The sequence below is a fragment of the Cynocephalus volans genome, chromosome 10 (genome assembly GCF_027409185.1).
Source record: "Cynocephalus volans isolate mCynVol1 chromosome 10, mCynVol1.pri, whole genome shotgun sequence".
Classification (NCBI taxonomy): domain Eukaryota; kingdom Metazoa; phylum Chordata; class Mammalia; order Dermoptera; family Cynocephalidae; genus Cynocephalus; species Cynocephalus volans.
The window spans coordinates 128,575,445-128,596,150 of record NC_084469.1 but is presented as its reverse complement, the minus strand read 5'-3'; the positions used below and the strand labels follow the sequence as shown (position 1 = coordinate 128,596,150).

At 36.4% G+C, this 20,706-nt stretch overlaps 1 pseudogene; it reads left to right on the top strand.

Moving 5' to 3' along the window:
• The first annotated feature begins 490 nt into the window (after positions 1-490).
• LOC134389365 (large ribosomal subunit protein eL32-like) lies at positions 491-888 on the top strand (annotated as a pseudogene).
• The last annotated feature ends 19,818 nt before the right edge of the window (positions 889-20,706 follow it).

Below are 20,706 nucleotides of genomic sequence, written 5' to 3'. Positions count from 1 at the left end.
AATTGGAATATGGCACTTGGGAGGCTTTTCTGTCACTAGAAAGATTCTCTTTTTTCACCTGGATGGTGTAACATAGGTATCAATAATCCACTGAGCATGTAATTGAATTTGGTCTACTTCTATATTTGTTTTCTAGTTCATTATGAAAAAAAGTCTAAAGCAAACAAAAAAGAGTATTTATTGTGTCATATATGCAAAGAATATTTACCAAAGATTAACTACATGCTTTGTCAAAGGAGATTTCAATTAACATCCAAAAAGTGGTATCATTCAGATTGTCTTTTCTCAGCAACACACAATCATTTTGAAATCAACCATAAAAAGTGATTTTTAAAACCCCACATGAAATAGAATATATCGTGCAAGTAATAGGTTAAAATCGATAGCACTAAATAAATATTCATGAATCTATACTGATATTTTAAAAAATTGAATAGCTCTCTTCCTCAGGGCTGCGTAAGGATGTAGCAGCTGTCCCCTACTCAGCATCATGCCTTCCCTCAGACTACTCATGAAACCCAGGATCATCAAAAGGAGGACCCAGAAGTTCATCCAGCACCAGTGAGACTTTGTTGAAATTATGTGTAACTGGCAGAAACCCAGAGGTATTGACAATGGGGTGTGGAAAAAATTCAGGAGGTAGATCTTGATGCCCAACACTGGTTTGGGGAGCAACAAGAAAACAAAGCTGATGCCCAGTGGTTCCAGTTCCTGGTCCACAATGTTAAGGAGTTCGAAGTGCTGCCTATGTACAACAAATTTTACTGTGCTTACATTGCTCACAGTATTTCCTCCAAGAACTACAAAGCCATTGTGGAAAGAGCAGCCCAGCTGGCCATCAAAGTCACCAATTCCAGTACCATGCTACACAGCAAAGAAAATGAATAGACAGCTCATGTGCATGTTTTATTTCTGTTTGATTAAAACCATAAAAACTGCCCAAAAAGTGAATAGATAAGTAAACTGGGGGAGAAAGGACAGTTCTTCCTTATAGTAAAATCCCAACAAATAAATGTAGAAAGAATAATGGAAATAGAAAATCACATTTTATAAATACTGCAGAAATAATTATTGCAGGCAGTAATCATCCACGGATGCTAAAACTAGTGAAGTATGACAAGAAAGATGATCCTTTATTTGCTTTTATCTCATCTCAAAGTATCTCCCTGCAAGATATGTATGAATTACAAAGGGAAAAATAATAACTTTAGAGTGGAAAAACCTGGCAGACATCACCCTAACTATGTGTTCAGAGTTAATATCAATCAGTATTGGGATATGTTGACATCAGGTACCTCCTGATACTATGCATTCTCACTTATCTTGGGCTTAACACCATGTTGGCAAAAATGCATAATCCCAGTCTCATCATGATGAAATTTCAGACAAAGGCAAATTAAGGGACATTCTACAAAGTATGATCAGTATTCTTTAAGAGTGTCAAGATCATGGGAAAACAAGGAAAGACTGAGAAACTGTCACCAGTTGGTGGGGACTAACGAGACATGATGACTAAAGGCAACTCCTTCCTCCTATACAGACAGCTTAGTAAAGGGTTTGTCCCTGCATTAAAAGCAATGATGACTGCTGTAAAGCTACACAACTATGCCACTTGTCAGGTTGGGGCAATAGCTAAGTGACTATGCCAGTTGTCTTGCTAAAGCAATTGTAGGGTTACAGCAATCCATAACTAAAGTGAAACATTTCATTATTTTAGTTATACTAAGTTTCCATTTGTATTGTCAGGGCTAGGGCTCAGACAATTCAAACCCATCGTACAGACTGGGTCACAGGCACCTCACATGCCAGGCTGGGTCATAGACCCCTCACATGCAGGTCCATGCTAGGTAATTGGGAAAGATCCCAGGAGCCATTGACAGATGACACAAGCTCAGTCCTCAGCAGTAGCAGCAGCTTACAGCGGCAGTAGCAGCAGCAGTAGCGGCCTCCTGTGCTCCGCACTTCCCACCAGGACTCCTGGAGGTGGGGGGCACCGTGGATCAGAGCCATTCGTCCTTTATACTTAAGTCATATATACACGCCTATGATAGAGCTTAATTTGTTAATTAGGCATAGGAGGATATTAACAATACAATAATAATAATATAGAATAATTATAACAACATACTATAATAAAAGTTATGTTAATGTGGCCTCTGTCTATCTCTCTTTCTCAAAATATGTTAATATTTTGGCCCCCATTGACTGTGGGTAACTGAAACTGTGGGAAGTGAAGCTGCAGATAAGTGGGGGCTACTGTGTAAAAAGTTATTGTTGTAAGAAAATGGGCCCTATAGAAAGTAGGCCCCGTCCCTACTGTCTTCACAGCCACTCTCCAGGGGTAACAATTGCTGACAGCTTTCTGGTATTCTTTAAGACCTTTTCTATGCATGTATAACTAACTACATAGGCAAAATGTTAAACAAAAATGGGATCATATCTATTTTTCAGCATCTTGCTTTTTTTACTAAATAATAAAGCATCGGAATCTTTTTGTCTATATCTTATGTATCTGTCTCATTTCCAAGAACTATATATTATTCCACACAATGAATGTACCATACTTTAAGTAACCATTTTCCAGTTGATGAACATGTTTTACTAATGGTAAAACATGTAATGGTATCTTCAGGTTTCATTCACATCAATCATCCATCCTTTTATGCTACGTTAAATTGTTTTCTTCTTTTGATTTACTATTCTGTTTTTAGTACACTTGTTCTTCCTTACTTCTCTCCTTCCTTCCATTATTGTGTTTTTGGCATACCTTGTTACTCTTGCTTCTCTTCCTGATTATTATCCTTCTCAGTTGGTTGTAATTCTTATCTCTTATTCTTTGAAATTTTAAATTAAATTCAGCTAGAAATCTCTAGGTTCCAACTAATGGCTAATATTTTAGCAGATGCTTTTCAGGAGAATGTAAAGGTAGAGAAGAAACCTGGCATCTGAAGCCTCCAGCACTCCACGACTGAGGAGGAACCATCAAGGTTAATACAGTAGAATCCTCTTAAATAAGATGATTGGGACCTGTAACTGGTCAGTTAACGAAAAAGTTGGTTACACCTGGGACTAATAAAATGTTAATACTTAAGCATTTTACTTTCTCTGAAACATAAAACTGCATTTATTCATCAATTCTTAGATGTAAAGCAACAAAGATGTTTTCTTTGAGTATAGATCATTGAGTACTATTCTCAATGCTTGCAAAAATCACACCCTTAATGCATGATGTATGATTTCCTATTTTGATTTCTGTGGAAAAAGAAAGTAAAGACACTTTGAAACAATTTGCATATAGACTACTTTTATTTTTTTGGCAGCTGGCCAGTCGTGGATCAAAACCCTTGACCTTCGTGTTTGTTCTAACACCACGTTCTAACCAACTGAGCAAACTGGCCAGCTCCAGAGTAATTTTAAATAGTTAAAACTGTTCTAATATTTTCCAATGTCTCATTCACACCTAATTCAAGTTCATTTTTAGTGACCTCTTTATTGAATCTTTTTAGAGAATTCAGCTCAGTTTGTTGGTGCTTTTATAGGCTGCAGTTCTCTTTTTGCACTAATTTTATCAATTTATGTATATGTAATCAGATTATGTAACAAAAGTAATAAATACTGTAGTGGATTGACTTATGTCCCCCCAAAACTCCCTGAAGCTTGAATTGTGCCCCACAAGTTTTATGTATTAGAATCTTAACCCCCATTGTGATTGTTAAGAGGGTGGGAAATCCTATTATGGTAATTGAAAGGTGGAGCCTTGAAGAAGTGATTGGATTGTAGGACCACATGGTTGTGAATAAATTAAAAATGGTGATCAGGGGCATGGTTCTGAGGGCTTTAAAAGAGGAGGAGAATCTGTCTTTTGCTCTCTGCTCTCTCTGCTTCCACCATCTTGCAATGGGAGACTCCCAGGTCACTGTTGCCACCACCAGATGGACTTTGGGCTTCTCAGCCTCAGAAACTGTAAGCAATAAATATTGTTTTCATTCTAAATTACCCAGTTGCAGGTATTTTGTTTTAAGTGACAGAAATAGACTAAAACAAATACAATAGGCATAAACAGTGTTGGGAACAAACACAATTCATCTTTATTAAGTTTCTGTTTAACTGGAGGGAGAAGTATCTGGCCATACCAAAGAATAGCTGATTAGCCCTGGACCTTCAGCAAAGTGGATATCAGTCATGTTTTTATAGAGAGAATGAAAAGTACAGAGCAGTAGAGTGAATCAGCTAAGTGGAGATTGGTTAATATAATTTCTACTGCACATTAGGATTAAAGGAGATCAGCAAACTGCACATTGGTAGAACTAGGTGACAAGTAAAGGCAAGGGAAAGTTTATGGGCCCGTGTTTGCTTGGCTGTTGACACCCAAGTTATTTTCAGGAATGTACTTCACATTTAACTTTTTTTTTTTTTATTGTTATTAGGATCTTGGAGAGCAAATCTGTTTTTACCTGTTTGCATTGTTGGAATGTGGCTTGGGTTAACACTGAATTTAGGTAACCAAAACGGCTTTTTCTGTGCTTAACTGTGAATACTAATCATATATCCCTTGCCTAAAACTAAGTAATATTTTATCTTCCCTTTTTAAAATAAATAAGGTTTAACTGAAACAGATCTTAGATCTATTTGTATTTCCAAAGTATTTCGAGAATTCCATTTGGCAGCAAAACTTAAACCAAGAAATAAATTTAGCCTGATTTTTAAATTTTTTTTTAATATAGTATCATTTTTAACCTCTTCCTTCAGTGGTTATGGGATATTGCAGTCAAATGCTGAGATCACCTGTGTTCCCCAAATACCCAGCTTCTAGGCCATATACACTGCCTAAGGGTTCAATAAGTAGGTTAATTCTTCCTTCCGGGTTGGCCTGACGGTTAAAGATCCCGATGAGCCAAGTAGAGATTACAACAAGGAAAAAGGTGAGTGGATAATGTGTACATGAATGATGGGGGAAAAAAACCACTTACATGCAGCTAAGGTCACACAATTATCTTCACTCTATTTCATGTATTTCATCTATTTCTGTTTTCTTGTTGATACTTTGTTTTTGTTATAACCAAGCTCTTTCAATATCAGACAAATGATTATTATGGAAAACATCTTTCAGTATTTTAATCTAGTTGTTTTGGTAGAACTTTTAGATTCTATTCCTTTTTTTTTTCTTTTTCATTTATTCCATCCCTGCTTTCTACTTTATCTTTTTATAGATAAGAAAAGATAAAGGAGGGAAAAATCATGATAATCAAAGTTTAGTTTTACTTGATTATTTTTTTTCTGTGACATCTCTAATAGTAATAGCAATGATGATCTCCATATCTGCTGGTATTTTATACAATTTATATATTAACCATAATCCCCATTTTTAACTGACTTTGCATTGTACTGGGAGATAAAAAAATCTAGACTGCCTGAATTTAAGTAATTTGCCCAGTTTCATTCAGCTAGTAAGCAGCAGAGTAAGAGTTAATTGCTAAGAAATAGATTCAAATTCTGGTCTCTCCAGCTCCTAAGCCAATGCTTTTTCTTCTATGTCAATATTTCTCAGCCTGGGAATCCCGAAAGTCTGGGGTGTCCCCAGAAATCATCTCATGACAAGTTTTTCATTTTTTTCAACAAATGTTTACTGAGTGAGTGTTTATTATGTGTGGATACTGCTCTAGGCACTTGAGATACATTATGTAAAAAAAAGAAATATTGCTGTCCTAATGAGCATATATTCTAATGGGAATGTGGGTAGTAGGCAATAAACAAATAAGTAAAAAACGTAATATGTTAGAAAGTTATGAGTGCTGTGACAAAAAGAAAATTTTGGCAGTTTTAAATTGTGCTTTTATCTTTTTGAGTATAAATATTTAACATAATATTGTGAATAATCTTAGCGACCTCATATAACGTACTGACTTGTGATTTCAGAGCAATTATTTGTTTGTGTCTTCTCTCACATTCTTAGCTAGGGAATGCAAAAAAAAATGTCATGGTGAAATGTAAAGCTGAAGATGTCATAGTGGTTCAAAGAGGATTAATTCATAACTTTGCCTTTGGTCATAAAGGCACCATGAACCCCAAAGAACATACATTGTAGCAGTTGGTACTGAAAGGACGAGTTGACACCAGTTGACGATCCACCGGAGAGAGCTCGTTTATTAGGCGGCACACACACATATATATAGGGCTTTTAGGGAAAGCTGATTGGCTTAAAATACAATCCCTACTTAGCATACCGCATGGGGCTTGGGGTGAGCTGATTGGTGTGCGATTCGCGCCGGCAGGAAGGAGAGTACAGAAGAGAAGGGCAACCAGCGCCATGATGGGGTGTGGCCGAGAAGGGCTTATGTGATCAGGGTGTGATCCCTTGGGGCATTTGGGTTCTTACATTCCTCAGTGTGATCCCTTGGGGCATTTGGGTTCTTACATTCCTCAGTGTGATCCCTTGGGGCATTTGGGTTCTTACAGGTACCATGCTGAATTTGAAACGGTCATTGTATTGCACAGACCCTATCTTTGTATGTACCTTTTCCAAATAATATTATGGTCCTAAATACTCTGTTCCAAATCCCATCTATCAGATTATTTAATGCAGATTTAGATAACAGGAATTTTTAAACTTATCTTCAAATAAAAGGTGGTTCTACAATGTTAACAATGACACCTTATTAAAATAGACACTTAGATTGTTTCTGAGCAGGAGTTTGTTAAGTATAAGTCTGATCATACTGTACTATCCAACAAAGCCTTTAAATTGTGAAAACTATTTTTAAATTAAGTTTTAAGTTACTTATTAAAGTACAGAAATCTTTAGTGTACAATTCAGTGAATGTTAAGACCATTTTGTACAGCATACTTCTGTAAAGAAGCAGTGTCCACATTAGTAACACTAAAATTTTAAAATATGAAAACACATTAAATACAGAACCAGACCTGAAGAAACATCACCCTACATTAAACCCAACATTAGTAATTTTGGTTAGTAAAGCAAAATAATTTATCATTAAATTATTTTAAGTATTATTGGTTTTATAATTTTTAATTTGCAAATTTGTTTTAGTTTTATAGTTGTAAGAGCTTAAGCATAATGTATTATACCTAATTTTATGATGTTATGTTTATACATATCTAAGAAATATAACATTGATATTCTGCAGAATTTCATTTTAAGAGGTCTGTGTATTTCTTACATTTGAGAAACACTGCGCTGTGCTGCATTGTCTCCCTCTAATTATAAAGTTATTTGATGAACAATGAGTTTATTTGAGCACCTTTCATGCACCAGCTTTTCTTGTTTGATTGCCAAGTCAGCATCTGGTAGGGTATTCTATAGAAAATATAATCTATATCCATCCAGTCCCCATTTTTAATGCTGTCAACATGTAGTTTTTCCTCAAGTTGGCGATCAGATTCAAACTGTGTTGTGATTTCAAAAATTTCATTTTGGTTGGGAAAATTTTACACAATTAATTTATTCCTGTATTGATCCTTATTACAAAAACTTCATTCTGTCCCTTGCTTTGTTTTCATGTCAACATTTTTACAATTCTAAATTCCCAAAGTTTTGAATATAGATTATTAAGAGACTTGACTGAAGTAGACTTAACTTTGTAACCATAACATATATTCAATGACTAACCTGTGTTTCCTAGGCCAATTTGGGGGAAGATTTGGAGAGGTGAGTTGGAGCACATATTTTACATCACGGCATTGAAAACAACTTCAAATTCAATATTAACCATCCCCATTCTTAAAAATGTCTTACACCACTCTACTGTGAATGTAATTAAAGCCATTAAATTGTATGCTTTAAATGGGTGAATTGTATGGTATGTGAATTATATCTCATGAAGCTATTTTTTTTAATCAGAGCCTTCTAACAGTCTATTTCCATTTACCATCTCACCCTTTGTGATATTATTTTCATATATGTAGTACATTATATGCATTAATCCAAAAATTGTTACTATATTTTCATTAAATAGTCATATTCTTTTAAAGATAAGAAAAATGTAGTCTTTTATATATGCCCAAATATTTACCATTTCAGATTTTCTTCATTCTTCCTACATATAGAGTTTCTAAGATTCCTCAGCCTGAAGAATTTCCTTTATATTTTTTGTAGAGCAGCTCTGCTGATAACAGGCTCTTTCGATGTTTGTGTTTCTGAAAATGTATTTTGCTTTTATTTTTTTAAGATAATTTTTTTTCTGGATATAGAATTCAAATTCAACAGTTTCTGCTTCCCACAGCACTTTAATGACGTTTCATTATTTCCTGCCCTCCATTGTTTCTGTTGAGAAATCAGTAGTAATTTGTATCATTGTTCCCCAGTTTGTAATGGGGCTTTTTTCCCTCTGGCTGCTTTTCTCTTTATCTGTGTTTTCAGCTTTTTGGCGAAGATGTGCCTAAGTGTACTTTTCTTTGTATTTATCTTACTTGAACTTTTTGGATCTCTAAGTTTATGTTTTTCATCAGTTTAGGAAAAAATTGGCCATTATTTCCTCATATGTTTTTTCTGCCTCATTTTTTCCTCTCTGAGAATATGCTAAAATATAACTTAAATCATTTAAATATGGTTCCACAGGTCACTGAGTCTTTGTCCTTTTTTTTTTCCAATAGTTTTCTCTTTTATCTTTAGATTAAATATTAACTGTTGTTTCCATCCAGTGTTTAACATGTTTAGTGATTTTTAATTTTGCCATTATACAGACCATTGATATCCTCATCTAAATAGTGTTGATTTTGTTCTAACAAGCAATTCAAGTGCCTCAGCTCAAATTTCAAACCCTCCCCAGAACTAAAATCTTTACTCATTTCTTCCAGCCTTCTAGCTGTTGCTTTCAGCCAGGTCCTCTGCACATGTATTATAAAGGCCAGCCAAAAATTTCAAGGAGTATATGTGTAGATTTTGCCCCTCCAGCCTTCCTCCTTTCTGAGGTTTTCCTATCATTTTATAGCCAATCATCAGTCCCAGACTCTTCCCTCTGAATTCTCAAGTCTGGTAAGTCTGCAGTTTTCTGCTTGAGTTCCAGCTATTCCATTCAGTGCAGACTGGGAAGGGCCTTTAGGTGAAAAGTCACATATATGCAGAATCAGTGCAATCCCTTCATTCAACTGTCAACTCCCTTCCAGTTTTTGCCTGCTCGAGTTGGTCTCCAGTGCCTTCAAATAGTTGTTTTTATATTTTTCCCCAGAGTTTATTGTTATCTATTGGAAGGTTAACCTAATACAAGTTACTCCACCATTACAAAAAGTGTAACTTGTGGCTTATAATTTTTAAATTTGAAGAATACTTTTGCATGCAAAATGTTCCTTTTTAATGACTTCCTTTTTTTGTTTCATAAATGCAATCAAAATGTTTTCTTATTTATCTTAGAGCATTGATTATAGGTCTTATGAGGTTATTTTCTGCTTTCTGCTCTCTTTTCCCCAAAGTTTGTGTGTGTTTTGTTTTGTTCTTTATTTGGATTTTCAGTGTATCAAGAGTGGAACTGAGCTCAAATATGTGGTCCTTAAATGTCTATTTATGTTTGAGTGTGGTATTAAGAAAATTGGAAGCTCCGTGTGCATGAATGTGGATTGTTACCTGTTGGTGCCAATGTTAGACAAAATGACTGGTCATTTTATTATGGACCTCCAAATGTTGGCACTTCTAAGTGCTTTAACTTATGATAGCTAGTTTTTTCAGAGGGGATTTTTCTAACTATGAGAGTATGAGCTTGGCTGCCAGCATTCTTCAAACCACACCGAGGAAAGAAAATAGCATGGTCACTATTTAGTATATCAGTTTTCAACATTTCATCTGTTTTCAAGATGAAGACACAGTCTTCAGCTAAATCTGGTGTCCCAGTTCAAAGTCCCACTGTTTCTACCTCTTTGAGGAGTAAATCTCTAAGTATTTTCCATGGATGAGGGAGGAGCAGTTTGCTCATCCATATGGTTAATGAAGGCTTTATGTAGGTCTACCTGCTTCTTATATAGACATTTACCCAATTCTTATTGTTTTCTACCTCAACCACCCTCCCCGCCCAATTCAGAAGTACCTAGGACCTGCAATTTCTTTGTCTTTATGAGATTCTGTGGTAGAAATTGACTGTTTCTGAGATTTCTCCCCTGCTGGCTTAAATTTCTGTTTTCAAGGATTTGTTGAATCAGTTTCCACTTATCTATCTACTTTCTTGCTTCTGAAATTTTAAGGTTGTTTTCGCATTTCTGTTATCATTGACCTTATGGGTTTATTCCTTTTTGATCATTCTGTCATTTTAGTGTAGTTTCCAAAGGGAGAAGTGGTTAATTTGTATGTTAAAGCCACCAACTTTAACTGTAAGTTGGTCTTCATTACCTATTGCTTGAGACCATTGTGATAATTTCCTATCTAATTCACTTCTCACTATTCTCCTTACTCTAATTCATTTTGACATTTACCCCCATATTAGTCCATCTCTGTTGTTTATAACAAAACACCTGAAACTGGGTAATTTATAAACAAATAAAATTTATTCCTTTCAGTTTCAGAGGCTGGGAAGCCCAGAGTCCAGGGAACACATCTGGTGAGGACCTTGTTGGCATGTAGTAACTCTTTACAGCAATGCAGGGTGGCAAATGGCTTGAGCAAGAGAGAGCTAAGCTTCTCACTCACTCTCTTTATAAAGCCATCAGAACCAAGCCCATTACTACATGAATGGGTCAATCCATTCACAAGGACATGTGCAGTCCTTACAATCTAATCACTTCTGAAAAGCTCCACCTTTCAATTACCATAATAGGATCTCCTATTCTCTGTCACAGTAGAGATTAAGTTTCTAATGCATGAAATTTTTAACACATTAAACCCATAGTATTCCACCCCTAGCCCCCAAATTTCATGTTCTTCTCCCAGGTAAATGCATTCATTCTATCCCCATAGCCTCCAAATATTTCCTTGTCCCAACACCAACTCAAACAGCCCAAAGTCTCATGTATGAAATCAAACAAGTTACCTACTGCCATGATACGATGGTAGAACAAGCATAAGACAGAAATTCTCATTTCAAAATGGAGAAATGAGCCAAAAGGAAGGGATAACAGGTCCTAAACAATTCCAAAACCCGTCAAGGCAGGCATTAAATCTCAAAGCTGGTGAATCATGTACCTTGACTCCATGTTTGGCATCCTCAGCACACTGGTGTGGGGGTTGGATTTCCACATCTGTGGGTAGTCCCACTCCTGTGGTTTTCCTGGTCTTTGGCCATGCTTTAGCTCTCCCAGGCTGGTGTTGCACCCTCAGCTCCACAGATCTGAGGTATCCATGACAGTCATGCTCCCACATCTCCACCAGGCATGGCCCTGGTGGAGTTTCTCTGCAACTCTGACCCCACATATTCACTAAACATTGCTCTTGTAAAGGCTGTCTGTGGTGACTCCGCCCTTGTGACAGATCTCTTCCTGGGTCCCAAGCTTTTCCATAAGTCCTTTGAAATCAGGGTGGAGAGTCCCAAGCCTCCACAGCTCTGGCATGCTGCGAGTCTGCCGACTTAACACCATGTGGATATACCATCAAGGCTTCTGGCTTATATCTTCCAAAACTGCCAGTCCAGCCACACCTGGGGCCAATTTAGCCACAGCTGGAGCAGCCAGAGCAGCCAGGAGCACCCTGAGGTGGCCTTGGGCAGCACGTCTGTGGAGGGCGCCTCCGGCTTGTTCCCCAAAACCATTCTGTCTCCCTGGACCTACAATGGGAAGGGCAGCCTCAAAGATCTCTGAAATTCTCTCAAGGTCTTTTTTCCACTCTCTTGATAATCCCTTCCTTCTGTACTCATCTCCTTAGCTAATCTCCTTGGTCACTGGGCTACACCCTTGGTTTCCTCTCTCAGACAGACTTTATCACTATGTGATCAGCCTGAGAGTTTTCCAATTTTTTACCCTCTGCTTTCCTTTTAATTATAAATTCTGCCTTTATTTCATGCCTCTTCTGCCATAATTAAGCTTAGGCTGTTGGAAGTAGCCACACAGCTGCCTGAATGCTCTGATACTTAGAAATTTCTTCTGCCAGGTACTCTGGTTCATCACCTTAAAATTCCACATTCCATAAAATTTGAGGGCATGAACAGAATCCAGGCAAGTTCCTTTCAACTCTGTAACAAGGGTGACTTGCTCCAGTTTCTGATAAGATCGTTCTCATTTCTATCTGAGACCTTTTCAGAATGGCCTTTACTGTCCATATTTCTATCAGCATTCTGGGCACCACCATTTAACCAGTCTCTCAGACATTCCAAGCTTTCCTTGGTGTTCTTGTCTTCTAAACTCTCACCAGCATCTAGCTTTTCCTAGCCTCCTCCTCCAAATTCTTCTAGGCTTTTCCCATACCCAGTTCCAAAGCTGTTTCCACATTTTCAGATAATTGTTATAAGAAGCTTCCCACTTATCAGTACCAGTTTTCTGTATTGGTCCATCCCTGTTGTTTGTAACAAAATACCTGAAACTGGGTAATTTATAAACAATTAAAATTTATTCCTTACAGTTTCAGAGGCTGGGAAGTCCAGAGTCCAGGGAACCCATCTGGTGAGGGCCTTGTTAGCGTGTGGTGACTCTTCACAGCAATGCAGGTCACATGGTGAATGACTTGAACAAGAGAGAGCTAAGTTTCTCGCTCACTCTTTATAAAGCCATCAGAACCAAGCCCATTACTCCATGAATGGGTCAATCCATTCACAAGGACATGTGCAGTCCTTACAATCTAATCACCTCTTAGAGGCCCCACCTTTCAATTATCATAATATAATTTCCCACCTTCATAACATAGTAGAGATTAAGTTTCTAATACATGAAATGTTGAGGAACACATTCAACACATAGCATCTCCACCCCCAACTATTTGTATTTCATCTTCAAACTCCTAGTGAACAAAACCCAGGCTCATAAAAGCTTAATTCATTTTGGAAAGGGGTACTACCCTTATTTGTATATGTAGTTCTCCTTGGGTAACAGAATTTCTTATGATGTGTAACTATAGAATACTTTGTCATCTGTAATGAGGTGGGGAACTCCAGATGCAAAGAATGAAATGAGCTGAAAAAATGCTTAGAGACAGAAAGTAAAAGATAGTTCAAGGAGCAGCAAGTAATTCTAGTTCTGTTAGATATAGGGGTTTTGGTTAAATGTAACAAAGTGAGATGAGGCAAGATAGTTAAGACTTAATGTCAAGTTCAACTGAAATAGATTTGTTAATAATGCTATTTCAAATTATAGCTTCAGAGACTATCAGTAAACTACAAAAGAAGTTATATTTGTCTAAGAGATTTCATGTACCTCTTCAGAGAAGTAAGTAATTTGTATAGTTCAAAGGTTAGTTTTCTGGTTAAAAGTTCACCTTTTAGTGAAGATGGGCAAAGGAATTTGAGATAAAGGACTTGGTCAACCAAACAAGTGTCTCTCCAAGTACCTACCATGGTGGGGACTGTGGAAAGAAGAGAAAAGAAATAGATTGCTTGGTCTCTGACACACTAGCAGGTTATATATGTAACAAGGCAAGGTTTTCCCTTGAAAGCATTGTTACTTATCCTGGGGCAAAAAATGGGAGTGGTCTTTGGAAACAAGAGGAGAAATTTCTTTTGCTCTTGGAACAGATATCCATAAACCAACAGAAGAGAGAGTGGTAAGTCACAGTAGCTGAGTTTGGAAATCCTTTCAAGCTTATTCACCCTAGTACTACCGGCAGCCTTAAAGAAAATATTTGTATGTGTGTATCCAGACTCAAAGATCTGACACTAGTTCATTGGTACATGAAGACCTGGCTATGAACCAAAGTCACAACAAGAAATGTGGACAAATACAGCCGAGTGGCTTCCATGCATTGGGAAGTACTTCAGGCTCATACCTGAGCAGGCTTGCACTAGGCACGTTTTCAGAAAAGAGGCATGTTCAATTTACTGTGGCTCACCAGCAATGAACAAAGAGTATGGCACCAGAATATTTCAGTAGTGACAACAAAGACCATCTGGGACTGCTGGGTTGTCTTTGTTTCGATAAGCATATCTTGTGCCAGTGACATTAGTAACAGCTGAAAACAATTCAAACCTTTGGTGGACTGGTCAGAAGATGATTACCAGAACTGGCCTCAAAGTCTGAATAAGCATCCCTAGAGGTCTTGAAGTTATCAGTAAAGCAAGCATCCTCGGGAGAAAAGAAACGTATAGAGACATTTAATTTGAAAATCAAAAGGAATGTGACATTATTTTGTGTCCTAGGCTGATGATGAGGACGGTGTATATACACATATAACAAACATTATGTACACTGGTCAAAGCATGGTTACCAGGACTGAAAAGTACTTGAAAGTAATACTATATCAAAAACTGCCTACTTAACACCTCTATATTTTCCCTCAGGATGGTATGGCTTGGAAACATTCAAGGTGTTGTTGATAGTTATGGGAAAATTAGTGAGGATAGCTCTTGGGGGAGATAGACCCGTTTTTCAATATAAATAAAGACAAATACTAAATAGAGGTATATTTTATCTAAGAACAGTCAGTCCAGGAAAGATTCCTGAAGTGAAATTCTGAGCTGGATTTTGAAGAGGACGAAGCCTATGAATCTCTAAAGATGAGAGAGGGCAGTGATATAAAGTCAAATTCTAAGCTACCAAGCCCAAAAAAACCAATCCAGTTGAATTTCCTTTTTTAAATTGCAGAACAAATGATCATCAGCAAAAGTTTTCCCTTTCATTTTGATGACCTCCCACTTTCATCAAAGTAGTGAATGTGTTCTTTAGAAAATGTTAGACCTATGGCAGACCTAAAAGCATGGAAAGCAAGAAAAGTCAAACTTGAGGATTGCAAATATAGCCAAACAGCTGAAGTAGAATATCTTTTATGGAAGTAAAGTTGTGATTAATAAAATAATTCCAATGATAAAGTACCTTGAGTAATAAACTTTCTAATAAATAGGCAGCCACTGGGGATGCTTGAGTTGAAGAATAATTAATATTGTACAAGTATTCTCAGTTTGGTTGGTGTGGGAAGTCAGTGATGAGAATTCCTAGCAAGCCATTGCAGTAATCTTCATATGAAGTAGTTAAGGCCAGAGAGCTGGGAAGTGGAGGAATAGGGAGGTGAGAGTGGGGGTGTTGTGGGACCATGGTATTGACTGAAAAGTGAATCTCAGAGTTATTACAAAGAAAAGATTAGTAGAATTTCTCATTGTGGGTCAAAATAGAACTAGGAAAAAAGTGATACCAAGATTATGAGCCTGGAAACACTTGAATGTGTTGATGATAGATATGGGAAAATTAGTGGAGATAGCTCTTGGGGGAGATTGACCTGTTTTTCAATATGATGTTTCAGGAGTTGTTGTGGCATTAAATTGAAATATTCTATGGACACCAGTGGATATAGAACTAGAAAGAGGGCAAGAATAATTGCAGATAGGAGTATGGTAGCCCAACATTGGTAACATTTGAAGCCATAAAACTCATCTAGAACCTTCAGAAGGGGAGTATCAGTTTGAAAAATGTGAAATTTAGCCTTGAGAAATGCCCAGAGTTTTAGGAAATGAACTAGTGATGGACACATCAGAGGGAGTTGGAAAAAATTATTTAATCTCCATATTGTCATATAATCCACAATATTAGGCCTCACGGTCAGCTTAACATAAGTACAGCCATGTTGACTGCTCCCTCACCTTGTCCCCCTACCCCCTCCCTTTCCCTCAAGGCCAGTGTGTTCTGATAAGAACATCTGGTGGAAAACAGGATCTTGCAGAAAACAGAAAAACCACAAAGCTGTTAGTGCTCAGAATAGCTTCCCAACCCCTTCTCAGAATTTAGGCTCTTCCCCCAAACCCCCTCCTTCCCTATAAAGCCTCTGCTAGTCTGTATGGGGGCAGAACACTGATCTTTCAGTTTCCCCTCCAGGTTCACTGGAGTAAACTCCCTTGCCTAATAACATTTGGCTTGGAATCCTTTATTTTGTCTCACCAACCTAACATACAAGGCCATGAATTCACCTCTAGAAATCTACAAAAGTAGACCTCCAGTCTGCTGTTAAGAACCTAACAACACTATGTTTTATTTAAGCCAAAGCAAGAGAGTAGAGAAATACCAGCTGTGATGATTTATATCACATGGCATTGCAGCATTGTACAGGGCTTTCTGAGACAGTATCTTTACTTCCACAATAACTGAGTGAAATGATTGTTACTCCCCTTCGTACTGATGAGGAACTGAAAGAAGGGCTAATTATTTTAATTTCTAAAAAATTAAAATAATGGGAAAAACTACTGAATTTGGACAAGGACGTTATTTGAGAGAATATTGAGTCTTTTAAATTTTACATTGAGATTCAGGAAAAATTTTTTCCACATAGACCTTATCTTAAAGATGGTAACTTCTGCCCTCTTACAAACCCTTGCTCGTGGTGGAAAATCTTCTTCAGTTTGTCATGGAGCAGTCTCTCATAATGCAGAGCAGTAATAAGAAATCCACGTTATCTACTCTGTTCAAATTCTACCAAGTTTATTACCAAAAATAATGGGTTTTAGTAAAATAAAATATTTTATTCAAAATACATGTGTTGTTTAGCTAGAGCTGCTTTGTTTTGATATCACTTTATCCTTCTGTGCCTACTATTCTTGAGGAAATTCTCTGCTTTTCTGTAAACTACTGATTTAAACTGTAGATAAGGGACTGTTTGTAGACAATACCAGAGAGAAAATAAATTTATAACCATAATAGGGAATATACAAATATCTACATTTTATTGTATATTCAAAGCAGCTCAGGATAACCTGTAACCCCTCCTCTTCCTCTAAATCTTCCTTAACATCCTTTTCAATTTATTGTACTTCTCTTTCCCACTTCACAGCACTTTCTATTCTCCCTCCTTCCCTCCTTCCCTCCCTCCCTCTCTCTCTCTTCCTTCCCCCCCCCCCCAACTTTCTCTCTCTCTCAGTCATTCATTTAAATTCTCCCAGGATAGGTTTACATTCTCAGCATGGTCCAGTCAATGAAGAAGGAATAACAAATCAGACAATTTCCCCAGTATGTGACCAGAGGCATCCTCCAAAGTGGGAAAATGGGATGTGGGCTGGGAGAGGTTTATTTTCTAAGTTTAATACAGATTTTTACAGACCTAATAATTTAAAAAAATTTTTCCCATTGTTTGCACTGGTATGTTTATATGTGCATATCCATTCATTTCTTTTGTAGAATATTTAATCTAAACCTCATAATTTATTTGTGGACTCCTAGACAGTCATACCATGCACCACTAGCCTGTCCAAAAATTAGTTATAATCTTTGTAAGTTCTTAAAATCTACCTTTTTATAGATGTTCTATATATTTTTCATTAATTAAATGATTTGAAAACTACTTATAAACATTGTGAATTTAAGATACTCCTATATATTCTTTATCCAGATTTGCAAGTTGTTTCATTTTCTATGCTCAAAGGTTCTAGGTTCATAGATTCCAAATTATACACTGAGGGAACCTCCCTGTGGTTCTGCAGCCACCTCACAGGGGATATTGCAGATATTTTAAATTTCTGAGAGAAACAGTGACATCTGTTGGGACTAACCTGAACTACTACTACTAAGTTGGGACTTTAAGCCTAGAGAATCCATGAAAAAACTATTTCAGCACTAAGGACCCCAAGAACTGAGAAAGTTTGGAAATCTCTGCTCTAGGCATTAAAATTTCTTTTGCATCAAGTTAACGTTACAATTATTTTTTACACATTTGATCAAAATAATTTAAATATATCACCCAAATTTTAATAAGTAGTTATTACATTTAAAAAAAAAAAAAAGCTTTTATCAAAAACACGTCTATTAGTGAGATGCATAGGACTTTTTTCCCCAATTAGTTCATGTCTGTATATAAATTTTATGGACTGAATGAGTCAACTTTATTTACATGTTTGTTTTGCTGATGTAAGCCTTGAGAAAACTGTTAGCGTCAGTAAATAAATGGAAATAGGAAGAGATTTATTATAGCAATGTCATCATTTTTTGAACTCAACTTTTGAGTTATATACCAAATATATAAGCAAAGATTTGGAAAACTACCATACTTATAGAAGGATTTATTGTCTACACCTGTGCTGACCAGTCGCCATTGGCCACATATGGTTATTTTAATTAAAATTAAATAAAATTAAAAATTCATTTTTTCAGTTGCATTAGTCATATTTTAAGTGCTCAATAGCCATAGTTAGCAAGTGGCTACTGTGTTGGACAGCACAGATATAGAACATTTTCATCATTGTAGAAAGTTCTATTGGATAGCGGTGGTCTAGACATTAAAGTCATTTTCTTTCTCAACACTTACACCAATATTTTGAACTATTTTTGGTTTTGGTACCCCAGAGGCTTTTCTACCCCAGGGTAAATGCTGCATAGTTTTTAATTTTAATATATGTGTTATCATACTGATGTATTTTTTAGTGGTTTGCCTTTTTTAGTGAACTTTATATTTTTGAAATTCACCCATTGGTTTATGTTGTTTATTCATTTTTGCTTATTGAATAGTATTCCATTGTATGAATATGGTTTATTCATTTTCACACATGGACTGTTTTTTTTTTCTCAGTTTGTTTTTTGTTATTAAAACTAGTGCTGCTGCTTGTTAGTGTCTCCCAAGGCCCTTGTGCAAATTTCTCTAGGATATATACCTAGGAGTAGAATTTTTGGGTAATGAGATATTTCCATCTTCAGTTTTACTGAATAATGTCAAATTGTGTTTTCAAGTGGCTGTACTAATCCACACTCCTATCTGCATTATGTAAGAGTTCTGACTTCATGTATTTTTTCAAATTAGGTTTGGCTGCAATTGACAAAAAAAAAACAGTGAAAATAGCACTGGCTTAAACAAAAGAAAAATTTATTCTTTTCATGTAGATGAGGTTCAGACGTAAGCAATTCAGTGCAGTGTGGTGGGTTCTGGATCATTAGGGGCGGTCATCCCGACATGTTCCACCATTCTCAGTGTGTGGTTTTCACACAGTACTACAAGGAGTCTGCTTGATCTCTACCCATCATGTCTGCATTCACCCCCTCAAAAGGAGAAAGAGGGAGAGAAGGTCATGCCTCCTCTCCCTGGCGTTTGCAAAGACATTTCCTGGAATTTCAGCAGTCTGTATCTGCTTATAACCTATTAGCCAGACCTTAATCACATAATTACACCAGTCTACAAGAGTGACTGGAAAATAAGATCTTTATGCCAAAGAGGTTATGTGCCAGTGGTTGGTTGGTTTGTTCGTTTGTTTGTTTCGATCAAAGAAGAGGATAAGGAATTTCCACAATTTTCCAACCGTTGGTATTATTATACTTAAAAGTTCTTTTGTTTGTTTTTTAACTATCTCATGGGCATAAAGTGGTATCTTACTGTGAATTTAGTTTACACTTCCCTGATTACTGGAGAAGTTGAATATGTTTTTAATAGGCCATTTGAATTTCTAATTCTATGTAGCAAGTGTTTATTTCTTTTGTTCATTTTCTTCTATTCTGTTTTATTTTCCTTAAGTTTTAGGAACTTATATATCCTGAAATATTCCATCTGTCTTTCTGTAGCCTTATATTTTAGGTATTTTACTTGTAATCATCATGTAACAATTTAAAAAACTCTAGTATGAAATCTTCATCTTTTATCTGGTGAGTTTAGTCCATTTATTGTGATTACTAATATATTTCTACCATCTTATTTTGTGCTTTCTATTTGTTCCACATGTTCTGTTTTTTTTAATTTCTTAACTTATTTTTAATGAAGTCTTTTTCTTATTTTATTTTATTTGCCTACTGGTTTAGCAGTTATGTGCTATATTACAACTATTTTAATGGTTACATTTTAAATTCTAATATGTATACATACATAAAATTTAAAAACAATCAAAATATTTATTCTCTTTCAGGACTATACGAGGATTTTAGAATATTTTTTTTTTTTTTTTTTTTGTCGTTTTTTCGTGACCGGCACTCAGCCAGTGAGTGCACTGGTCAGTCCTATATAGGATCCGAACCCGCAGCGGGAGCGTTGCCGCACTCCCAGCGCAGCACTCTACCAAGTGCGCCACGGGCTCGGCCCGGATTTTAGAATATTTTAACTCAATTTCTTCTCCCTGCTTTTTGCCGTCGTCCAGTGTCTTACTTCTGTCTTATTTTTTAATCATAGAAATTAGAAATTTTTTGAAATATTTTAATCTAATTTCAAACTTACAAAAAATGCGCAGAATTGTACAAAGAATTCCCATATACTCTTTACCCAGATTCTCCAGTTGTTTACGGTTTTTCCTATTTGCATTGTCATATTCTCTCCCCCCCATTCCCCTCCCCGTGCTCGCTTGCTCACACTCGTTCTCTGTCTCTCTGTCTGTCTCTCCTTCTCACCCCCTACTCCTATGTAAAAGTAATTTGGAAAGTTGGCAACATTATTCCCCTGTACAACAACTATACTTCAATGTGTATTTCCAAAGAACAGGCCATTCTCTTACATAACCAAAGTACAATTACACAAATGAAGAAATTTAACATTATGTCATACTGTCATGCTACAGCCTATATTCATATTTGATCAGTTGTCCCGATAATGTTTTCATAACAATCTCCTCACCTACCCAGTTCAAAATTACGTATTGCATTTAGTTGCCATATCTCTGTAAGCCTACTTAATCTACAACAGTTTCTCAGAACTTCTTTATCTTGCTTGGCCTTGAAATTGTTGAAGGCCTGTTAATTTATAAT